Source organism: Rhineura floridana, chromosome 2, assembly GCF_030035675.1.
Source record: "Rhineura floridana isolate rRhiFlo1 chromosome 2, rRhiFlo1.hap2, whole genome shotgun sequence".
NCBI classification, from domain to species: domain Eukaryota; kingdom Metazoa; phylum Chordata; class Lepidosauria; order Squamata; family Rhineuridae; genus Rhineura; species Rhineura floridana.
Genome location: NC_084481.1, coordinates 179121166 through 179134428, shown reverse-complemented (window position 1 = coordinate 179134428; position 13263 = coordinate 179121166).

The following is a 13263-nucleotide window of genomic DNA, read 5'->3' as shown; positions in this document are numbered from 1 at the left end:
ACAAAGCTGTAATCACAGGGCATACATACTAGGCACATAGTTGATGCTCTTGCACTGTCATGGCTGAAATGCCTTCATAGTGTAGTGTGAGAGCTCTTTTAGAATCATATAGTTATACCTATTGGATCACTTCCTCAGGTCCCTATCAATGTTGCTGAAAGCTGCCAGAAACTTAGTGTAGTTAACTATGACACTGACTTTACATTGCCTGTTACCTTCAGGTGACAATGGAAGCAAGGCAGGGCCCCCTGATTACTGCGGATTCTTTGACCTGATTTCTATTTACCACTTGGCCGTGTAAAGAAATGTGAACTTGAAGAGCATGAACATCACCTTATCACAGACTAGCAGTCTACACAAACAAGCTTAAACTCATATTGAAGAATCACCTCCAGGCCATGCAGCTGTGAAGGGCATCAGATCAGTCACACCATGAAAATCAAAGGCAATTGGGTATATAGGATGTAGAAAGTGGTGTGTGTTCACCACATTGCCTTGAAGAAAAGTTTGCTATCCTATCATAGCAAGCCCTTTGATCCAATAAACAACCATTTTGGACGCTGCCTTTTCTTATCAATACTATCTGCCCGTCCTTGGCTTCAAAACATTAATCACTCTTATAATTCCAGTAAAAAAAATGGAGTGCGCATGAGATATATAGCATAAAATTGTGAGGTGGAAAAATCTGTGCTGTGCCAGACTTATCTGACATCCTTTTTCATTGATCTGACCGTCTTAATGTAGGCTAAGATTGGCGCAGCCTAAGGGCAGAAATCATACCAGGCTTCCAGATCAAAGGGTTTAGCTCTCTGCTCACATAGGTGCTGAAGTCATGGCTTACTTCCAAGAGAAAGCGCCTGCAGCAATGTCAGCTAATTACAGGTTGTGTTCTGCTGTTTCCAAACAGGGTGAAAGTGACAGAAGTTTAACTGTGAATAATTACACACTTGAATAAGTATGTGATTAGCCCTATTTGTTGTGGCTGGAACTAGAGTGACAGGACAAGAATGGAATGATTGCATTATTTACAGCTTAATTGTAGACAAGTAATTACTTTTGTAAGCTGGTGTGGTGGGGTCAGGGAATATGCACACAAGAATGGAATACAATTTTAAGAAGAACTTCAGAGATTTGATTCCCTAACTCGTACAGTGGTAAGAGAAATGTATTGTGCTTTTAAATCTAATTTTCATGGTGGGCTTTTCCCCAAAATTAAATGACTCATCGTGTTCAGTGTCCTATTCTCCCTAAAATCAGGGAACAGCTGAAATATTTTTGAAGCTAGAGCTTCCAAAGTAATAAATCACAAATGCCACCTAGTGGTTTCTGCTGCCCAGTGAATGAATTATTTACACACATGCAATAAATAAATAAATAAATAAATAAATAACTTCCCACAGCAGAGTCTGATGAGCTCTGAACACTGGGTAAGTCTACTTACAAGGAGCCATAGGTGTACATTTCTGTCCTTCCTGCACAGGGAAACTGCAGGATCGAGTTGCATGTGGCTTAGTTCATGTAAGTCTTCCAGATGTTCCTTTAATGGGAACTGAATCTAACATACTCAGCAAACTTGGGATTTGATTAATTTCATACTTTTATCCTTTCTTTCATTAATATATGAAATCTTGGGGCTGTCAGAGAGGTATGCATGAATGGAAATGTACATATAAGAGTTGGTAAATAATATAGAGAGATTTTAAAGACTATCTGGCTCCCTATTATTGGCTTCATAACAATCTGGATATTAAGGTATACAAATACTTTTCAGTAGAGATGTCGCTTTTGGTGCTCTCTGTTTTCCATTTTTCCAATCTTAAATTCAGTTCTCCACATTTCTTTGATTTTTTCTTATGAAAATTTGTTAGCATTTTAGTGTAAATTTCTCCTAATCAATACATTTTATATGTATTGTTGACTAATGTACACATTTTGCAGGCAATTTCTCTTAATATAATGCATTATGTATGTTATTTTCACTAATATATTTATTTTATGCACATTTCCCCCTCGTATATGCATTTTTGTAAATATTGTTTGGTTGGCAAACTGCATTGCAAAAGTTGGATAAGTGCAAATTTCAAAGGATGACTGTGTTTTAATTCTTATATTGTTTCAGAAAATGCAAATTTGATAAATTAGGCTTTAAATGTGAACTGATCAAATCCCTCTCCCTCTTCCCTAGAGCTTACAGAGGCACTCCCTGGCATCTGCAGCTCCCCCCACCAATTAGGCTTGAGAGAAGCATTCAGTTGTATCCAACAGCAGAGGTGACAGTGTATGTGTGGTTGTATACGGTGTCCACAGCAGATTTTTCAGTTTGCAAATGTGCTCATGGGCCCCAAAGGATTAGAGACTTCTTATTTAAGTCAACCAAACTTTACAATTATTGCACTGTGAAATTTGGATGTGAATTTAATAAAATGCAAATTTACATGCAAATTGAATTTTATTTCTCCCCCATCCCTACTTTTCAGACTTCTAATTAATTCAAAATGTACAATATTGTTTTGATAATCTATTTTTTATGTGTGTATATCTAGTGTTCACCATTACCCTCATTTTAACTGTGACCCACTTTTCAATATAGCTTTAAAGGTAAAAGGCCAAACACCTTCCAAGAATGCACAAAATGCTTCTTATTTTGGTCCATCAAACAGAAAAAAAACCAGCCAAGCCAACAAAAAGTTCATAACAGACATGGATTCCCCAAAGTTCCATTCAAAATTCATTAGAAAAGTTCAGGCATTTGCAACCCCACATCTGTCCTGCATGTATGCATCAGTGCAGCTACAATGGCATCCTGTGAGAAGATCAGCCTGACTATGTTGTGCATCTTTTTCAAGTCTGAGGGCATGGAGTTTTTCTTGAATTCAGTGTGCATCCAATATCTGCAATATGAAGGGTCGTGGTGGTGATCTATTTGGCTAATTAACATGGCAGAAAATGAAGGCTACTAAGTTATGGCATTTGGGTGTGGGAAATCCCAGTTCAAATCCCTGCTTAGCCATGAAGTGCATATGCAACCATGGCAAATTATTTCACAGCCTAGTCTGATTCACTACCCCAGGTTCATCACCAGAAAGGCAGAACAGAAGGCTGATAGAAATTAGAACATTGGTGTAAGAGCAAAGGCACCTGACACAACCTGAAGTTGCTGTGCACCACCCTTGGTCAGCCATTGGTGATAAATGCAACTGCTTAATCTCTAGATGTATTTCATTTGGCTACTGCAGAGAACAGTACTTATCTTCACTGGTTACATGAGGAAAAAAAGGAAAACAGAATTTTAAAATAAACAGGCCATACCTTTGTTAGAGTTGCCAAATCAGAGCTCCCATGGAACATAATTTCCATATTTCACACTTCTTTAGATATCATAGGCATCCTTTATTTACGGTCTGCAACTGTAATCATTTGTTTGTTTGTTTAAACATTTACAGACCACACTTTTCATTTAAAAATACATCAAGGTGGTATACAGCATACAAAATTACAATAACTTTGATAAAACATCAATAAAAGTATCAGTAAATGCATCACTAAAAGTTTGTTGGGGAAAAAAATCATGTTCCAAAGGCCTGTCTGAATAACACAGTTCTCAATAGACATCTAAAAGAATGATTCCTGTTGAGCCTTTACTGGCAAGGAGTTCCACAGGGTAGGGCCTGCCACACTAAAGACTCAGTCCCTTGTAAATGCCGACTGAACTTCAGGGGCATGGAGAAGCACCAGAAGTGTCCTATCAGTGAACCTCAGAGATCATGGTACTGAGATAAGGGATCATCAGTGGTAGCTAGCAATACCATCCAGCTGCTGTGAACTACCCATAAGCCTCAGCCAGCATGGCCAATGGTCAGGGATGATAAGAGTTGTAGTTTACAACATCACATTGGGCACCACATTGCCTATCCCTGTTATTCACACTTATCCGGGAGTAAGACCCATTGAAGTAATGTCTTCTACCTAGATATGCATAGGATGTGCTGTAAGTGTACATAAAATATATATATATCTGTGAATCCTATACTAAATACCACATGAGCTACAAAGTGTGTGCTGGGGGTGGGGTGGAAGTGAACAGATAAGACAAGAATTATAGCTGTTTGTATTTTAGTTCAAAAGTACAAGCACTGTGAAATCACTTCAGCGCTTTTCCCATTTCCAAAAAGTTGCTTCTCCAACACAGTGGTAACAGATACTGAGAATGGGATATCACCCATAGCTTTCCTAGAGCAGGTTCACGATGATGGCATTGCAAGCAGAGACACTGGTGCAAATGTTTACCATTGGAGTACCAGTGTTCTACTCAGGACTGCTTTGATTTCAGTATTATTATTGCACCTGGAATATTTAAATTTATAGAAGTGGAAATGAATTAGAATGTATAGTTTTCAGGTTCTCATTACAATTATATTTATTACTGTTGTTTATATTTAATTTAGAATAAATGTGTCATGCACTTGGAAAAAAAACATGACTAGACCAGGGACTGGAGTGGCACATTTTGGAAACATTAAGACCACAAGGAAATCTCCAATCTTACAGATGAACTGGGTACAATTCAGTACTGACACAGAGCAGATCCACACATTGTGATTGAGTTACATCAGCGTTTCCCACAGCAAACTCATAACATGTGGGTGTTAAACATCAAAGTACACCCATGCAGAAAATTTGGTCCAATCAGCTCTCCCAGAATCATGTACACTGTTGTTTAAAGACATGAGTACTTTACACTGGAGTGCTCTCCCACTGAGGTAAATCAGAGGATATGAATGAACCAGCAGATACTAGGATGTAGGCAAAACCACAAACCTTTGAACGCAAGCTGTTGAACAGCTACAGAGGATGGGGACAAATGAGAGCAGAATATGCATATGAGTTCCAGATGGCTTTTGCTGAAAGCCAGGAGGACAGGCCTAAGGAATTATTCAGGATATTCATGCGACATCCTTGCTTTTAATAGTTATGGATTGATGTACATATGCACGCTAACATGAATGTGTAAATATTTGTGTGTATATGTGTGTTGGAGACCCAGTGTGGTGTAGTGGTTAGAGTGATGGACTATGACCTGGGAGACCAGGGTTCGAATCCCCACAGCCATGAAGCTCACTGGGTGACCTTGGGCCAGTCACAGCCTCTCAGCCTCAGAGGAAGGCAATGGTAAACCCCCTCTGAATACCGCTTACCATGAAAACCCTATTCAAAGGGTCGCCAGAAGTCGGAATTGACTTGAAGGCAGTCCATTTCATTTTTCATATGTGTGTTAGAGAATGGATGTGTTGACTGAAGAGAGGAGGAAGGACATAACAGAACTCTCTTCCTGTCCCCCTACCTCCATCCCAGCAGATAAAAATATGTTTAAATTTAAATTACAGGCCTCCAAACAGAGACACAATCCATGGGAGCTGTTTGACTATGTTTGAGTCAATCACATACTCACCTAAGCAGGACTGATAATGTTGATCTTTCCCATACAGTTGGGCTGGATGAAAGTCATCAAGATAAAACTCAGTCTTGATAAGGCAGAGGTGCTGTTTATGAGGAAACCAAGTTATCCAGATAAGAACATAAGAAAAGCATGCTGGATCAGACCAGTGGTCCATCAGGTCCAGAATCCTGTTACAACAGCAGCCAACCAGATGCCTATGAGAAGCCCACAAGCAGGACCTGAGCACAACAGCACTCTCCTCTCCTGGAAGATTACGACTGGTCTTAGACAGGGTTGCACTCCTCCTGAAAAACTGTTCCCTGACTGCACTAGCTGGGGTAGCTAAGGTGGCAGTGGTGGCTAGTGGTGCTTTTTATCACCTTAGGCTGATATACTAGCTGTGACTTTATCTGGAGAGAGTGGTCCTTGCCACAGTTATCCATGCACCACTGACATACAGACTAGACTACTGTAATACACTGTACATGGGCTGCCTTTAAAGATGGTTTGGAAACTTCAGCTGGTACAAAATGAAGCCATTTTCTGATTAGAGCCAAATGATCAGAGCATATTGCACCAATATTGCCAGTGCATTTTTGGGCCCAGTTTAAAGTACTGGCAATGACCATTAAAGCCCTGAATGGTTTGAGACAAAGTTACTGAAAGGTCCATATCTGCATCTGTACCAGCCTGCCCATATTTTAAGATCTGATTCTAAAGCTCCACTGAGGTGCTCAGCAGCAATGCCCTGGCCCATTTGCCCCCATTGTAACCTTGTTTGCTGGTTACAACTGTAAAATATGAGTCCATGTGATATTAAGCAGGCCCCATCCCTGGACATTTTCAAACCAGCCTTAATGACCCATCTCTTTATTATGGCCTGCAATATTTAATTCTGGATTTGGTATTGTGACCTGGTTTTGATGGCTGTATTACACCGTATTATCTTATATTATGCTGAATTATTGTTGATTTTGCTAGTTTTAATCATGTTGGAAAGATAATGTGCTAACCTGCTTAAGATGTTTGAAATGGTAATTTCATATCTTTTTGCTTGTATTTTGATATACTCTGTAAACTGCCTTGGGAATAATTTCATTTTTGAAAGGTGGTGTCATGACCCCCAGACCCCCAAGGTACTGGGTTCATGCATCAGACTCAAACCCCCACCCTTAGGGAAATGAGACTAGAACCAAAAAGCTATTACTTCACCCTTGCCAAGGCTGTGTACGCTCACAACAACCCTGCAAGGTAGAAGGTAGGCTGCCACCCCCCCTGTATACTGGTCTACTCAGAGCCAGGGGATCTCTGAGCCCAGAGGATATATAAAACCAAGGTCCTAAAAGGCAAGAGTCACAGTTACACTCCTTGCCAGGCATCTCTGGTTTAACACTTAAAATCCAAGCCTTTAACTTCTTAACCCTCTTTGGTAGTTAGTGACTGAGATTGGTCAAGGTACTGAATCCAGAACCACCCTTTCTCTCAATGAACACACCAGGTTAAATAGAAGTAGCTTTATTAAGATATATAAGTGCAGATAACATATAGCAGCAAGTAATCCTTTAAGACCATTCACCCAACAGGGGTTTAGGTTCTTACAAGAGAATTCATACACACAACAAGAAAATAACAAACTAACTCACCTAACTACTTACACACGAGGTAGTTGGTTGCGTGGCACCTCTCCTAAGAGAGATGGATGTTCAACATAAAGCAATGGAACCAGACATAAGTTGCCTTCCCATAAGCAACCCCTGGAACCATAAGGCAGAAAGGTTTGGAACTCTGGTGCCAGTCAGCATAGGCAGAGAACAGAGAACAAAGGCTATGGGTCTCTAGCCCTATACTTAAAGGAAAAGGATCTTAACGGTCCAAGATTAATTGACCAATCAGGGATTGGCTGATGTAACTTTCTTCTCGATGTTTCTCACATTTTTGCGCCTTCAGGCCCCCCTCCCAACTGTGTTTTCCAACTGTCCAGGCCAAGGATGACCTTGGGTACCAGGCACTTGCTAATTAGCAAAGATAAACAGGTGCAGCTTGTTAAGGCTTCTCTAACCATCTTCAGCTGGGAAGTGAAACTCAGATATGCAAATTGGCAAAGGCTTGTCTTTTCTAACTGTAACCATCTCCCAGAGTCCCTTACTGGAGCCAAAGTATTGCTATTAGATTTTTAATAACTCATGAACATTACAGGTTCATGACAGGTGGTATATACAGTTTTAAAATGTAAACAAACAAACAAAATTATCCCAGGAAGAAATTATTCCCCAAATGTATATGGTTATTAAAGTCTTTTGTTTTTTCCAAACCATTTCAAAGGATTTCAGGATTTGGATGAGGAGCAGAGGGCTGACTATAATCCCAGAGCAAATCAGAAGTAAAGGAAAAACCAAAGACACTTATTTAGTTGTAGGCCAGTTCCATCTGGACTCATCTAGTCCTGCCCTGTAACAGGTAGAGGTGGTGTGTCAGGGAGAATGGAGAGCCAAGCTCCCTTTTGAAAATGGGCACAACTTTTTCAGGTAATGAAGGTCAGGTTTGTAGCTGCCAATTAAGGGTGCTGATATCACTAAGAGGTCTCTGCTTCTCATGCAAAAGAAGGCAAATTTGCACTAATTGCTCTTAAACACTGAACCATTAATTAGATTGAGGAAAGATACCCCACAGAGAAGTCTGACAGGAATAAGAACATTGCTCAAAAGCACCCACAGGGCATGCCAGTTGAATGAGCATCAGTTAGTTTGTAAAAACAAAATAGAGGGATATGGGACTGAGGATTTTGAATTACAGACACCGATACGATACATAAATTAAATTAAACATACACACAGGATGGGATTTGGGTCTTTGAAACATGGAGTTGGTCTGTTTATATCAGGGCGTGCCAGCATGGATACACTAATGTACATGCTTTTGCAAGCAATTTCTGCTAATACAATGCATCTTTGTATGTTATTTTAACCAATATAATCAGTTGTATGCATACTTTCCACTAATATATGTATTTTTGTAAACATTGCTTGATTGGAGAAGTGGATCGTAAAATTTGGAAAAGTGCAAATTTCAAAGGATGACTGTGTTTCAATTCTCATATGGTTTCAGAAAATGCAAATTTGATAAATTCGGCTTTAAATAGAACTGATCAAATTCCTCCCCCACCCACCCACAGAGGTGCAGAGTATGCTGCAGTGTGTGTATAGGGTGCCCTCAACAGATTTTCCAGTTTGCAAATGTGCCCATGGACCCAAAAAGATTAGAGACCCCTCATTTAAGTCAACCAAACTTTACAATTCTATCCAAGAGCAACCATTTCTATCACACCTCTCTCTGTGCCAGAAGGAATGCAGATTGTTGTGAGACCTTCAAAAACCATGAAGACTCCCACTCCTCTATAACGTCTGTTCTCAAAAACATCCTACCTCTTGTGTGCGCTACTGTGAACTCCATCACATGCAGGAAACAAATGGCTAACAGGTAGATAATTACATATTGGTGAAAAACTTGCCAACACAGGTAAGTTAATTACTATAAATATATTACCTATATTTTAACATGTTATATCATGGTTTATCTATATTGCTATATGTTATATAATAATTTACATTATACATTGAAACACTTTGACAAATACTGTTAATAGAAAAAAGAATCACAGTGATGACCCTCACATTGAACAGGAAATAGTTAATTTGAAAATTTGATTTACATGATTTTGCACTTGTTATTCTTCCCAGCTTTTTTTAAACCCATCATTTCTCCAATCAAGTAACCGAAAAAATATATAATGTTAATGTGTTGACTCAACACAGACTGTCACTAGCAACTCACCCGTGCAAATGGATAAGAAAATCCCACAGGCCCACTGTTGTTTGTTCAAACCATTATGTGAATAATTAGATAGAACAAATACAAATAGAAATCAGGTTCCATTTATGAATAAAAAATAACCAAAATGAATATATTTCCTAAAGAAAAATAATGTTTAGAAATGATGAAGGAAATAGACCGGTTAATTTGGCCATTTCTAAATGTTATTTTTGGTTTTTATTTATTTCAAATAAGACTGTGAAGGTTTTACAGGGGAAAGCTTTTTTAAAAAATTACTGAGTAAACCTTAAATTTTAATGAAGCAAATTCACATCCTCAAGAATCTTACTCTTGCTTTAATGACCTTGCCTATGGTGAGAATGAGGGTCAAATTCCATCCTGCCCATGAAACAGATTGGGTGCTCTGAGTCAACCTCATCATATTGCTGGGAGGATAAAACAAACATAAGAGTGTTGGAAAGGAAGAGGGAGGAGAGATTGGATGGGTGGGCACTGGGCAGAGGGGAAGCAGCTTTGCTTTCCAAAAGGAAGACATTGTGAACAGTATCATCCTTTTTTCAGGGTTTCCCCCACCTTTTTATTCTACAGCAGCCACCCAAATTTAAACCAAAGCTGTCCCTGGCCACATCCACACCAGACCTTTATTTCACCTTAGACACAATCCTGGGAAGTGTAGTTAGTGAAGGGTGCTGAGAGTTGCTAGGACATGCCCTGTTCCCCTCACAGAGCTTCAATCAGAGCAGCTGACTGTTAAACCACTCTGACTACTGGAGCTCTGTCAGGGGAATAGGAGTCTCCTCTCAGCACCCTTCACAAACTACACTTCCCAGGATTGTTTGGGGGAAGCCATGACTGTCTCAAGTGAAATAAAGATCTGGTGTGGGTGTGGCCCCCGATTAGACAAGTCTAGCAGCTGTGGGTCTGGCTTTTAGAACACTGACAGGTGGTTCTTACTGGGCATGCCCAGCTTTATTTATTTATTTATTTATTTTATTTCATTTATATACCGCCCTAAGCCTAATTTCTTAATTTCTTAAATTCTTAAATTAATTAAAAATCAGCCAGGCATTTTTTCAAACTTTAAACTGAAGAAGATGAAGGACAGAATATGGGGCAAGGTGAGTAATAGGATTGCAGGTACTCTGTGAACATGGCTGATTTTTAATTAATTTCAACAAATTATGAGAACTCTGACGGAAAAAAGACCAAAAGGCGTCTGTTTTTTTCCTCTCTCTTTTTACATTTTGAACTCTCGATTCTCTCTGACTGTTTTGTGTATCGCCATGGAAATTTAAGCAAGCGTTTCTGAGTTCAGGACTCTATGTTTTGTAAGGTTTTGTTTTGAAATGAGCTTATGGGAAGCATCAGAATGGCATAGGGGTTACTTTCAATTTAACATTGTGGAATGCAAAAAATCCATGCTGACTATGGTATACAGCCACTCTCGTCTGCTGTCCAGATTAACTTTGTTTTATGACCTTGTTGGGAGTTTTGCCCTCTTTGGATTGTTAAGCTGCTGCTGCTTGCTGTTTTTTTCTTTTGGGTTTTCTCTTTGACTGGTTATGTAGTTAGCATTTTAATATGCTGAATTGTTTTAATATGTTGTTTTTCTTTAAAATGTTTTGTAGGATTTCAGAGACTTTTGAAAACCATATGGTGGTGGTGGTGTGTGTTTATGTTTATTAAAAAACCAAATATTCAATCAAATCATTTAAGCCACTGGTCTGTTATTGTGGGAGGGGGAATGTAAGTCTTTGCTTTCTACAGACATTAAACAAAAGATTCAATGGAAAAGAAAAGCCAAATATGAAAGGATTCCACCTGGAAGCTTTATCTTACTTATTGATCAATTTTAGTCCCTGTTGTATTCCTTGATGCATTTCAGCATTAGCTGTAAATAACAAAATAAAATAATTTTTCTCTGGCCAATTTTCTATTATGCATTTTCTGCCCTTGCACCTTTTGTATTCATTGGAAACAAAACTGCAGAGGTATGTTACAGTTTCCTTAGGACTGACTGATAGACAGCTATTTATAGCATTCTGTGTCATTATCACCATCACCAATAACTATGGACAAATGCAAATGTTCAAACCTTTGTGAATCCTTGCTGTTCAATGGGATTAACCCTAAAAGTGCTACAGTCTAATCCATTGATTTGCAGCAGGTTCAGGGGTTAATATATTAACATAAAGCTTGTGTGTGTACATGGACACACAATAGCGATTTTGATTTTATTGTTTTATTGTAATTTTAGTGAACTGCCCTGGAAACTAGACACATTGAAGAACAGGGTGTTGGAATGAGTTTGCTGCTAATGAGTTTTTAGGGTCCCCTCCAATTCTCTGATTTTATAGCTATATGATTATATTTTGCAGAAAAAGAGATTGTTAAAATGGTCAGATCAGTTTCCTTCTTAAGTAAATGGCCTAGCCAGATCTATTAACCATTTCCTTTATGATGTAAGCTGGGGCAGGGGTTCCCAAACTGTGGCCTGTGGACCACCAGTGGTCTGTGAGCTTCATTCAAGTTGTCCACGGCATATCGGTGAAGAACACTTACAGTTTGAACGTCATAGAATTCTATGGAATTAAAATTGCAATACAATAAAATACAATACAAGGACAAAAAGAAGCAATAAATACAATTAAAAATCCTCCAGCATCCAGCACAGTACATTACAATAGCTACAACAGGCAGAAAAACAGGCAACTTTCAAATTGTCCATGGGAAAAAGACATTTGGGAACCACTGAGCTAATGCAATGAGTTGCTGAACAAACAAATAGCTGGAAGATGAGCAGAAAGGGGCAGGCCTTTCTGCACCCCTGGCTGGAGGTGGTGGTGCCAGCAAGGTGCCTTTGTCTGCAAGAGAACAAAAGGAAGTCAGTTTTGGGACTGGAGCTGAGAAAACACAGAGAGTCCTGATTCTCTCTCTCTCTCTCTCTCTCTCTGTGTGTGTGTGTGTGTTGGATCCAGTGCTATGGCACTGGAGAGCCCCCATAGAAATGTAATGTGGAAGCAAGTGATGGGGAATTTTGGGATCTTGGACTGGGGGTCCTTGAAGAAATTTGAAGACATTCGTTTGAAGCAAAAAGGTAGGCCTTTACTCTTTACAAGTGCATGCAGTATCAGCCTCCCAGAGAATCTGGTGAGGACTGCAATGAGGCACAGTCTGCATGGCTCTTTTATACAGTACTAAGTGCAGCATGTGACATTAGTTTACCAGTCCCACAAGTTCCTTCCCAGTTCCTCCTCTCTGCAGTATTTCTAAACCAATAAAAAAACATTAGGTAATTCTACTTTCTAATTACATGAACACGTGTAAAGGTAATTTGTCATTGTTTTAATATACTTCTTATTCCAATATTCTGTCTGTCTTACTAATAGCACCATTGTTTCAGTGAAATTCTCATGGGTGAGATGCCGTTTTTGTGTCTCACCTAGGGTTGCCAGGTTGGAACCATCCAAAAACCGGAGAAAATGGGGGCGGGCCCTAGTGATGTCACGGGGCGGGCCCTAGTGACATCATGGGGCGGGCCCTAATTATGTCATTAAGCATGATACATTAAGTATCAACCACAGTTGCTTGGAGCATACCATTAAAAAAAAAATTCTCTGATTGGAAATTAAAATAGAAATGTTACCTAAAATAGGGTGTTCCCAGGTCCATTTGAAGTGGCAAAGTCATTCCTTCTCACAAGCTTAGGGAGCATGGATGCAAAATGGAAATGGACTGCCTTCAAGTTGATCCCGAATAGGGTCTTCATGGTAAGCGGTATTCAGAGGTGGTTTATGTGATGTTCCTGCTTATAGTGTAAATATGGTAAGTGCTGTTTATATAGAAGACATATGGTAAGTGGAGTGAAAGAGGAGGAGGAGTACATGAGCAGTAGAATGCTGGATGATTGGCTGAGCGTTTGAATGGCTGGGAGTATAAATGGAGGAATGACAGTTGAATCTGGGTGGATGTTAGTAGGGTGGAGAAGAAGATGT